The 13,054-nt window shown below is 28.3% G+C and overlaps 1 protein-coding gene across 3 annotated transcripts in view; it reads left to right on the top strand.

The window, feature by feature from the left end:
- LOC111681524 (probable aminopeptidase NPEPL1) overlaps window positions 1-13,054 on the top strand; it is a 73,260-nt gene that overhangs the window by 31,296 nt on the left and 28,910 nt on the right. The window lies entirely within an intron of this gene.

Raw genomic sequence — 13,054 nt, 5'->3', positions numbered from 1 at the left:
TGTTAATGATTTTCTCTGGTCGTCAAGGAAATAGATCCTCATAGATGCACGAGGAGATATGAGCTGAAGCATGACATGGATTTTTGAAACTCTGCAGACCCTTTTCACATACACAGCTTGAGAGTTATCAAACCCTCTCTTATCGAAAAGCTTAAGTATTTTTGTAACTGTATCGTATATTCTCATTTTTACTAAATATTGCACTGAAATGTATTCCTCTCCCCGATACGTGCTCGTTCCTATAACGCTCAATCAAGAAATATTATACTTCTGATAAAAAAGGTTTAATCAGCAGTATTCGCTCTATTCTCTATCCATGAAAATCTAAATTTTTTTTTAAAAAAGTAAAACAATCAAAATAGTCACAAATATTCAGAAAGATATCAAGTAGTCAAATTTTACCAATCTATCTGGAATGGTGTCTACACATATGTAAATACAGTGGACGCCCACTAGTACGAATTATATAATGTCAGGCCCTTTCGTAGTACCGAAAAATTCGTATTATTGAACAACACATTTTGTATGTTTAAATTCAAATAATTCACATAAAATATTGGATTTTATTTATTTTGGTTTTATTTTTCATGAAGAATTACATAACAAAAAAAAAATATATTAACCCAGGAATAAAATTTAGAACTTGTTCTAAAAACAACTAGTTCTAGAATAAATGTAGATAGAACCACTTCAGATTCTTAAATAACAACCTTGGTACCAGTGATGTCGCAACTACTACTGGAACCCGTTCCTCGGAACATTATTATGGTTCTTAAATATTCAAGGAATTAATTCTTTGATATTAGTTATACATTGATACTACACTAGTTCAATGGAACACATACTAGTTCCGAAACAACTTCTTAGAATCAGTTGAAAAAAAATGTCAAAAAATTAAAAATTCATAAACATATTTTTATTGAAATCTAAAACGCAGTTCCAAAGGTGACAATTTCGAACAAAAATCATTGGTCTCAACGCCAAAGTAGAACGAGTTCGGGCTATAATCATGCGTTCTAGAACTAGTTATGGAACTAATACAATTTTTGGGTTATTTCAAATAAATTTCTTGTACATAAACAGGCATAAATGGGACATATTTACGTATACGATTTTTTTATTTTGAAAGTATCGTGAGTCCAATGGTTGAAATGGGATATGGAAGGGTTTGAATTTTAATGTTTTTAAAAATATGTATGCCAAAAACAATTTGCATGTACATATCTGTTCTAAAATGTATTAAACATGTTCAGATTACATAAAACTTTTATTAGAAACCTGAATGGAATTTACCACATTCAAAAACAATTCTCTAATTTAAAATTTTTGTGTTAAAAACATGGAATAGTTAAAGGATCACATATAGTAATGCTTAAACCCACTGGAATGTGGAGTAATACTACTTTCAAAATTGACAGTTCATACATATATAAATAACATTTTATTTTGTTCTTGTTATACCCTTCATCTTCGTAAGAACAGAACAGCATCAAAACATACAAAAAAAGTACACAGCTGAAAAAAACCAAATACACGCACATGTACATATTTATCCAATTCACAGTGTTGTTGTTGCTTTTTTAACAAAGCATGAAAAAAATGTGGCTTTTTTGATGAAATTTTCAGAGGTTGTCTCGGATTTTTGCTCATATCTCCGTTATTTATAGACCGATTTTGCTGATTTTAAATAGCGATCTTCTCGAAAGCATGTCTAACTGAATTATTGAAGATTCGGATCTATCCGATATATGGGGACCACTAAAAACTGATTTCAACAGACAGACGGACATGGCTTAATCGACTCCGCTATCTATAAGAATATATATACTTTATAGGGTCGGAAAATTATATTATAGAAATTACAAACGGAATGACAAACTTATATACAGTAGTTTTCCGATTTAACGACCATTCAATTCTACGAACATCGCATTTAACGAACAAGCTAATTTTTCCTATTGACTACCTTAAATAACGAACAAAACTTGTTTTTGTACTCTGTTTAACGAACTAATATAAATATTATTATTTAAATTAAGATAAAATGACATTTATCAAAAATAACAAATAACCTAAGTTGTAGCAAGCGGTGCTTGTATACCCAAAACTGTAACTCATTCTGGGTTCTTATTAAATTTTAGTTCGATGTAGCTATGTCCGTCCGTCCTTCAGATAATGACATTAACGCTCAATACTCGCTTAACAATACGAGTACGCCGAGTACTAACCGATATCTCTAACAAATTTTATGGGAATCGGTCCATAATTGACCTTACCCTCCATATCAGGCCCCCTTAAGAAAATTACATCAACGCTCATTACTCGCTTAAAAATACGAGTATAGAGATGAACTTCGATAAATAACTTTAAAGCTCATGACAAAATTAAAAATACAGCGATTAAATTCGACACAAATATGGTTTGAAGGTGGGTATATAAGATTCGGAATTTTGTGTTTTGTGCTATTTTTATTAAAAAAGAATTAATTTTTATAAAATACATTTAAAAAATATTTTATGTACCTATTTTTAATTATTTTCCTACCAAAAACCCACGTTTTACTTAGTACTGCATATAACGAACTTTTCAATTTTACGAACAGGCCTGACAACATATGGGTTCGTTAAATCGGAAAACTACTGTATACCCTTCTCACGAAGGTGAAAGGTATACAAATTATTTATGATATTTATAACGACAACTCATTACGAAGTAATGTATGAAATAACTACATTTCTTACAATACTCATTACCAAAATTTTAAAATATTTTACTTTGTAGGCTTTAAAATTGGTGCTGTTTAAGATAATAGTTTTTTTTAACCAAAACTTTAAAACTTGAGTTTAACCTAAATATATGTGACATTTAACGCACTTCATCAAATACATTTCTGATAAAGTGGTCTCTAGTCATTTTAGTTGCTGTTGCTACTAATCAAACCATCAACGATCACTTCATTACAACATGCCGTGAAGTAGAGCTAGTATAACCTACACACATAGATGTATATGTAGACCTTTGAGCCTACATGTATGTATAATTTATGTAAATATACGGGCCTTTATACGCACATCATTTTCAGTGGTGGGGTTTGCATGAGAAGAAAAAAAGGAATAAAATCAACATCAATGTACATATAACTTTCCAACATTTTTGTAGGTTTTTTTTTGTTTTGCTTTAATATCCACCCCTGTATACTAAATAAACTCTTGTGGCGTTTTGGTAGTTCATACGTCAATACATTTTTTAGACCCCACTACACTACATCGAGGATAGCAATATTTGTTTCTACTAATGTTTGTAAAGAGTATTAATATTATTATTACATATGTATCGAAAGTTCTTCTTTAGTCGAATCTATCGAAATTTCTTCTTAAGTCGAATCTGCAAAAAGTGTTAAGCAGTATTTTTTTATTTACATGGATCGGTTTTTTTTCGAAAAAAAATCCCATAAATATCTTTAAAAAATATATGTAGTTATCTGTATGAATTTCTAGAACTAGGGTTCTATAGTTAAAACGAAAAGTCGATTTTTCGACTTTTTTCATTTAGTTAAAAGTCGAATTTTAGACTTTTCCACTTTAAGTATTTTATAAGTAGTCACCTTTTTTAGACTTTTAGACTTTTTGACTATTTTCCTCTTTTTCGACTATTTTTTTATAGTTAGAACGAAAAGTCGATTTTTCGACTTTTTCATTTAGTTAAAAGTCGACTTTTAGACTTTTCACTTTAAGTATTTTATAAATAGTCACCTTTTTCAGACTTATCGATTTTTCCGACTTTTTGACTATTTCCACTTTTTCGACTATTTTTTTACTTTTTTCGAGTTTTTTTAAGTATTTGACTTTTTTACACTTTCGACTTTTATTTACAAAGTCGACTTTTCGACTTTTTTTCGTCAAAAAGTCTATTCTTCGATTATTCGAAAATCGACTTATAGTTTCCGACAAAAGACCAACTTTCGATAATCACTTTAACCGATCTACATATAAGATTCACTTCTATAAATTGCCTAACATCGGTATAGTTAAGTCGTTGCGTATCATCATTTAACAAAAAATGTTTAGTATTTGTGGTCACGTTGTATGAAATTTACGTTATAAAGTGTATTTTCGTTTTTGTTCTCCTGCACAGAAATCAAATACACTGTTGTGGATTCTACAAAAAATAAGGGAAAAAACAATATATACAACACCGTACACATACACTCTATCAGAGCCACTTAACCCATATCCCAAATGCATCACTATCATGACAATGATGAACGACTATTGAAGTCTAAACTTTTTGAAAGTGTCAGTAGCCGCTGAACAGTTAAACGAGTAGAGGCTTAAAATTTACTTTCACAATAAAGAAAGACATTTTGGAAATACAGCTGTTACATATATTTTAAATAAAACAATGTCTTTATTGTTAAAAAAAGGCCTTAGTATTAAGGGGAGATTTTCAAGTTAAAATCAAAATTTTTTGTCTCAATCGAATCCTTAGGTGGCCACTCAAATTTTAAGTTAAAAGACCAACTTCTTTGCTTCAATCGAATCCTTAAGTTGTCACCTAAATCTCAAGAATATAGTGGGCCCATCTTCAAAACAAATAAAAACCTAAAATGGCGACTTTTAACATCTTCTTGAAAACGTATTTGTAAATTAGTTTAAAACTTAAGTATGTATTAACAAATAATGTTTAGATATACCCGACTATATACCACTTATGATAAAATTTATAGTGATTTTCGGAAATTAGTCGTAAATAAACATTTATGATGGCCTTGAGAAAGTTATGAGTTGATTTTCTTGGAATATAGTTTTAAAGATAAATAATTTCTCCATAAAGAAATTTTATTGAACATTTTCTAGAAAAATAATAATCGTAAGAAATTTTCTATAACAAGATTTTTCTTTTAAACTTGTGAAAAAAGAATTTCACTTCAATAAAATATTTTCTAAAAAAAGAAATATTTTAATGAAATTTCTTTAAAAACATTTCTAAAAAAATGTTTTTAAAATCTATAAAAAATTAAAAAAAAAATGTTTTTAACATCTATAAAAATTAAAAAAAAAATATATATATAAAAATTTTTGTAAGAATAATTAAGGAAAAAATTCTAAAAAATATTGAAAATTTCTATAGAAATGCAAAAATATAGATGAAAATTTTATATAATATTTTTTAAAAATCCAAACGATCGAAAAAATCGTAATAGAAAATTTTCTTCAAAAAAATAATTCAAAAATTCTCTATAGAAAATTTAAATAAAAATATTTATAAAAAATATCGAAAATTCTTTATAGGAGAAAAAAAAATGATTGAAAATTCTGTATTCGAGAGAAAAAATATCAAAAATTCTCTATAAAAAAATTATCAAAAATTCTTTATAAAAAACTTATCGAAATACTTTAAAAATGAAAATTTATCAAAAATTCTCTATAAAAATTAAAAATTTATCGAAATTTTTTTGTAAAATGAAAGTTTATCGAAAATTCTTTAAAATAAAATATAGAATTAATATTTATCAAATATTCTTTATAGCAAGAGAATGTATCAAAAATTCTCTATAAAAAGAAAATTGATCAATAATACTCTTTAAAGTGAAAGTTTATCGAAAATTTTCTAAAATAGAATATATAATGAAAATTTATCGAAAATTCTTTATAGAAAGAAAATTTATCGAAATTTCTCATTAGAAAGAAAATTTATCAAGAATTCTCTTATAATTGAAAATTTATCGGAAGTTCTCTATAAACATAAAAATGTATAGACAATTTTTTATAAAATAAAAGTTTATCTAAAATTTTCTAAAATAGAATATAGAATATATATATTTATCAAACATTCTTTATAGATAGAAAATTTATCGAAAATTCTCTAAAATAGAATATAGAATGAAAATTTCAAATAAAAAAATTATTGAAAATTCTCTAAAATGAAAATTTATCTTCTCTATAAAAATAATTTTTTTCAAAATTTCTTATAAAAAGAAAAGTTATTGAAAATTGTCTATAAAATAAAGGTTTATCGCAAAATTTATCTAAAATTCTGTACAAAAGAATATAGCATGAAAATTTATAGAAAACATTCTGTAGAAAGAAAATTTATTCAAAATTTTGCTAAAGAATAAAAATTTATCAAAAATTCTCAAAAAAGAAAAAATTCTTTAAAAAAAAGAAGATTTATCGAAAATTTTCTATAAAATAAGAGTTTATCGAAAATTCTCTAAACAAGAATATAGAATGAAAATTAATCGAAAATTTTCTATAAAAAGAAGATTTATCGAAATTTTTATATAAAATAAGAGCTTATCGAAAGTTTTCTACAAATGAATATAGAATGAACATTTTTCGAAAATTCTCCTTAAAAAGAAAATTTATCGAAAATTTCTATAAAAAGAAAATTTATCGAAAATTTCTATAAAAAAGAATTTTTATTCAAAATTCACCATCGAAAAAAATCGTAAAATCTCTATAAAAATTATCTAAAATTCTCTATTAAAAAATTTATAACAAATTAAAAATTTCTGCAAAATATTTTTCAATTTTTTTTATGAAAGTTATATAATTATAATTTACTATAAAAGTAAAATTCATTTAATCTTTTTTATTTAGAATGTTTGAAAATTTTATAGTTAAAGTTTCAAAGACAAATATCTCTGGCGAATACAACAACAACATTCAATTAATTACATAATACCAAAGTATAAGATAAATAATGTTGATCCTTCCTCTTAAGAATAAAATTTCATATAATTGCGTAATTATATTTTATTTTTAATTTATATTTAAATTTTATATTTTCAAACATTAAATCTTATTTTTCTTAGGAAATTAATTAACTAAAGGCAATTTACACAAAAATATTTCTTTATTTATTATGTTCTGTTTTTTTAGATTTGTATGTTTTTGTTTTTAAACCCCATTCAAACCATAAAACCCCCATGTTGGTTATTTGTCTGTGCGAGAGTATTTGTGCGTGTGTATATCTGTTTTTATATCTGTTTTGGTGTTTGTAATATTATTTTGTTTTTAATCTTTTCAAGAATTTCCAACCAATTTAATTCCGTACCAAAAATTTAGTCTCATATTTGTTACGACCACCCGCAGGCACTCCCACTGTTGCAATTATAACACTGTCAGAGAGAAAGAGAGAGTGAGAAAGTAGAGAAAGAGGCAGGGGACGAATAGGTTGGTGGTTAGCGGTTTATTTTCAGACACTTAAACTAAATAACACATTCACATTACTATAGACAATTTTTTTTTTAATTCTCCAAAAATTAAATGTACATAAATACATTCACGTTTTTTTTTTTAAACCCAGGAAGCATGATTTTTACGTTTTTAATAGGTTCAGCAAATTATCTAATCTACTAAGACTTCGTGACTTCTCCAGATGCGTTAATATAAGAATCTACTTTTTAAACCCATTAACAAATATTTTACCATCGTGAGAAGTGTCATTTCTGCAGTATAATTTTCTTACTCTATAAATTATATATATTCTCGATCTTTATTGATATATTCATCTGTTTTTCTAAAAAAAAACTTTTTTCCATTCAGAGATTAACTAGCCAGGTTCCAGCTTAAAAACACACTGCTATATTATCCTAAATGCCTTTTGGCTATGGGTAAACATAGTAATACCGGTATGCGCCATATTTCTTTTAATCCAATTTACACATTCCGTTATTGGTCGGACTTCTGCATAGAATGCTTGTGTTATGATTAGGAAACGATTGTTATATTTCTTTTACTCGGTCTTCAGTATAGAACCAAACGCTCACTTTCTATCTGGGATCAGCGTTTCAAAGTTTCCGACATATGTATGACGTGGTGGGAAAATCTTTATACAGCGATCTATGAAAGTTCCTGGATAATATATGAAATGCATCGTTCGTAAACAGTCAAAAATATGTAGATGTGCTACTTCTTAGATTCAAATACTATCTTACCACCAGTACCCAGTAAAACAACAACCTCCAAAGAAGCGAAAAGGAAGTAGAATTTACTCCATGGAAGTACTGAAAAAGACCTGAAGTAGTTTGATTTTAACACAAGCTTGTCATAGAAGGGCTATTCTTTTTATTTGATTCCAAATTCACTACATCAGAAGTCATTCTCAGGAAGTAATTTTTATGTTCTTTTTTTGTAAAAATTATTAGGACACAAATAAAATTAACATAAATAAATAAATTACACGCATTTATATTAATTAACTCCAAAATAAAATTCGTTTAATTTAGAGGATTTGAGTACAAACAAATATACCTTAAATTAAAAAAAAATTGTATTCTTTTCGCTTCTTTGGACGTCAATAAACACCACTTCCATAAAAGTTAAAAAAAATTTACTTAGTGCTATTTTTAAAGTGGTGATGAATAATGTTATTCTTTCCCAGCAAAAACTGTGTAATAGCTATCGATTGTAGTTACTTACCTAACAACATACTTTTCAATGACTACTACATAATGTCTGGATTACACAGAATCATTCTAATAAGGTCTTATTAATAATGTGTAGTGTCCGACCGAACGTTCGGGTACGGGTTCGGAGTTCGGTAAAAAGTGAGGTTAGGCCAATGTTCGGTGTTCGGCGAAATTTTGACCGAACACCGAACGCCGAACTTTTTATAAAATGTTTATTTATCATATTTTTACATCATCAAAAAGTTTTAAAAATGCTGAAAATTTGTTTACAGAAGTTATCATACATCTTTTCTGTACAATAAATTTCCGATTTCATAGGTACAAAACGCCTATTTAACTGTTCATTTTTTTGACTGATTTGAAAAACAGTTAACCTGAAAGTGATTAAAAAGCTAGTTTCGACTATAAATCTTTAATCTAATTTGTAAAATTGAAATTTTCTAGGTCCTTATTCTCAAACGATCTAGACATGGCAGTCAGTCTCTTAAAAAACGATAGAACCTAAACTATTGTTGCAGATTGATTGGTATTCAAAATAATCAAAAACTGATTCGTTAAAATTTATTTTGATTTCGATACACATTTAAAACGAAATTTTGATCACCTTGGATCATAATATGATAATGTATAACAATATTATGATAAATACAAAAATATCATGATATAATATTATTTAATTTAATAATTTAAACATAATGTGATATTTTAAAATTGTTACAATAACGATAATATGTTTATACTACAATCATAATTGTAACCACAGCAATGTTTTTCTCTGCGTGCTCTTATAGATAATTATATTATTGTCAATGAATCGTTTAAAACCCAAAAATAAAGGTATTAAAATATATACTTTTCACAAAAATAGTTTGTTATTAGAAATTTATCACTCTCTGGGATTGGGAATTAGTTGATAATTGGCCCAATTGCTAATTAAAGACCCTTTTCAGAAAATCTTTCGGATGTTCATATTTTGGTTTTAAATGTTATAAATTTATTACTTTTCAATCATAAATGCGTTTTTCATTTAAGAAAAAAGTTCGGTATTAACGAACTTTGAAAACCTAACAAAGTTCGGGTTCGGCCAAACTTTCAAATTTACCGAAGTTCCGGTTGGGAGTTCGGTACCGAACGAAATTTTGAGTTCGGTCGGACTCTAATAATGTGTAAATTAATTTTAGAATTTAAACTTCTTACATGGTAATGAAAGTTTTTATTGGGTACTTTTCAATGACTACATATGGTCTGGATTACACATAAGTAGTATAATAAGGTCTTACTAATAATATGTTATATAAATACTTTCTAATTCATTAATCATCTTGTCAGTGAAGATACAGATGCTGTATACGTTTTTTCATGTGATTTACAATGACTACTTTTTCTAATTACTTGTAATCGTTTGTGGTAAGTACTTGCCTCCAATGACATCACCGTGTTAAAATAATGACTTAAAATGCTATTGTGCAAGTAAATTGTAGTATTTTAACTTCTTACATGGTAATAAAAGTTTTTACTGGGTTTGGATGTTCTTCGTTCTATTTTTGCTGGGTATATAAGCAAGTCTGTTTAAAGCACTTGGGGGACCAAGCTAGGAAACAGGTTACAAAGATGTTAAACTGAAAAAATATACTGCAAAGTATGACAGATATCAAGTTCCTTTCCGCAAATAACTGACTAACAATGATGAACGACTTGCGATGAAATACGATTGAAGTAGTTTAATAAAAACCTATATCTATAAAGACCTTTATTGATAGGAACTTAATTGATCCTACTTACTCTTAATAAAACTAAAATTTATAGAAAATAAGTTCCCGGATTTAAAAACAGTTTTTTTTAAATTTCATACCAAAATATTTGCTGGGATCATGTACAAAAAAAAAACTCATACAGAACCAACGCAATTTATAGTCACAAATACCTCAGACTCCATTATCTTTTCGTTGCTTTCATAGTTGTTGCTGCTGTTGTTGCTACTGTTAAATTACAAAGCCGGCATGTATGTGCTACCAACCGACTAGTATCCATCTTTATTTGTGGGTCTACGCCGAGAATTTTTGTATGTGTCAGTGTTAACAATGACCAATTGTTCTTTAGCATTTTCGACTTTATTTCTTTATTGTTTTTTTTCTTTAAGTTTGGTTGCATTGTTTTTATTTTATTCTCTCTTCCTACTACATGATGATGCATTCTTCTTTTGGTGAGTTCCCATTTTTTTTTGTTTTTTTATTCATTATTGTATTCGGCTTAATTTACGTACATTACTTAAATTTTTTCTTCATATTGTTTCCCTTTTTTTGTTTCTTTATTCATTAAGAATGTAAAGATTGAGTTAAAATGAAGAAAACATTTAAATTACAAATAAGAAAGAGAAAAGTTCAATTGTTGCTGTCTGTCGGTTGTTTGTGGTTTAATTTTATTGCAACTCTTTTAGTTTGAACGCAGTTATTTTTGGGTTTTATTTTTGTAAAAATAATAACTTTTAAATAAGAGAAAATTCCTTATTTTCTATTAATAATTCAATTATTAGTGTCTCAAGTAGGGCGCTTGACTTAATTTTTATTAAAATTTTATTTTAGTTTCTAACTCTTTTTCATTTTTTTCATTTTTTTACTAAAAAATTGTATTGCTCAAGTTGTTTAAGGTGGCTTTTAGGGAGCTTTTGTATGCCCACTTTTGTGCTAAAAGGATAAAAGGTTCAATTGTCTTGAATTGTCATAAATTGTAGTTAATTCAGCTTATGGACAAGACCTATAAATGTATCACTATTTAGTCAATAAATTTACCTTAGTTGGTTGGATAACACAGTAGTTCACCACGCATGAGCAGTCAGATATGGTATTATATATGATTAGATCCAGATTTCCGTTAGAAATCTCAATTTGCTTTTGATAGAATCTAACAATTCTGATTAAAAGAGCAGATTCCCATAATGGAGATAAGCTCATCTTATTATTCATTTCCATAGTAGTACCTATGAGGACCAATACAAGGGAGATCTCAGACAGATGAGCAAGCCTTGATAGATTCTTCTTGCTTTGTAGTAGACCTACAAATCTTAGCATTTCCGGATGAGTTAAGCCTCACTGCGCTGCAAAGAGATATAGTCATTATATAGGCTGATCTCTGAACTTTGTATTGTTGATGTACAACAAATTTCTTCTTAGTTTAAGTCCACCATATAAGATCCGTATGTGGGAATATGACGTAATATAGCTGTATACATTCATTTAACTATGATGGGAGTGAGTCCTCATTTCATCCCAAACATCTTACGACAGGTTTAGTAGACAACTGTTATCTTCTTAACCTTGTGTTGGATGTTAAGTTTTCATGATAATTTCGAGTTGATAATGTTTCTTAAATATTAATCATTGGCGATTTCGCAGTTATTTAATTGCGGCAAGATGAAACATGGAAACTTGTGTTTGGGTTTACTCTTAGATCACTATCTGTGGACCAGTTATTGAGTCTGAAAACATACCTGGTACCAGTATCATAACTATATCCGCGTAATTAGGGACTTTTATCCCTATGTCGTCGAGTCCAATAAGCCTCTTTGATGAAACGGTGAGTAGAACCACAAAGATTCTATGTGGTGACCCTGATGAGAGCAAGACGAGAAATCTCATCAAAATAAGAAAGTCTGAGGTTAGTATGATGGTACGTATTCTGAGTGGACACACAGGATTACGTGCACATCTATACAAAATTGGAAGTGCGGATACAGACGAATGTGGAGTATGTGGAGAGGACAGTGAAACTCTGGAGCACTTTCTTTGTCATTGTCAGGCATTCGTCGAAATTAGATCCAAGTATCTTGGAAATGATGTTATTCTGGAAATAACATTCTTAACCAACACTGATTGAAAGATTCTTAGGAATTACGTGCAGGAAACTGAGTTTAATAATACATTAGGTAAACAATCTTTTTTTCATAAATTGGAGCGCACAACAGGCCCGATAGTGGCCTAGGTGTATTTCTTCGGATTTGATGTTGTATACATCCTTCTATCAACCTAACCTAACATCGATGAGCCAAAGTAGAAGAGATAATACAACAGCCTGTAGCGTGTTTCCATCCACTTCCTTGGAATTGACGCTGTTACCAAGACCTGTCGTAACAATTCCAGATTTCAACAGCGTTCCTAACCAGTTGCTGATATACCTACTCTCCAACTTCAAAATTAGTAAAAGCTTCTGAAGTTGCAGACGTGTTTATGTCCAAGAAGGATCCCATAGTATACTGTTTAAATTCAAGGGATCTTTCTATAACCTTATCCAGTTTTATTTATAGAATAAAAGTTTTTGCTATAAAACAATTTAATTTTACGAATATCTTCAAAACAATGCCTTAGAATCAATTATTACAACAATTTTAGGGACCCTGTTATATGTATATCGGTTCAGTTTATTTGTCAGCTTCTCTTACGATTTCTAGCGCTTTGAGTTGTCTTTCTGGATTTATTATGCATCATCTTTAATGATTAGGTAAAAAAAAATCAAATGCTTTCGACAAATGATTCTTTGTTGGAACAAATTTGAACGTTTTCAAAAAAATAACTAGTTATTGGAAGTCCTACTTTTGAGCATTTACCATTGTGAAATTATCCATTTATTTAATGTGTAAACAAT

The sequence above is a fragment of the Lucilia cuprina genome, chromosome 4 (genome assembly GCF_022045245.1).
Source record: "Lucilia cuprina isolate Lc7/37 chromosome 4, ASM2204524v1, whole genome shotgun sequence".
Classification (NCBI taxonomy): Eukaryota; Metazoa; Arthropoda; class Insecta; order Diptera; family Calliphoridae; genus Lucilia; species Lucilia cuprina.
This window is presented reverse-complemented; position numbering and strand designations above follow the sequence as displayed.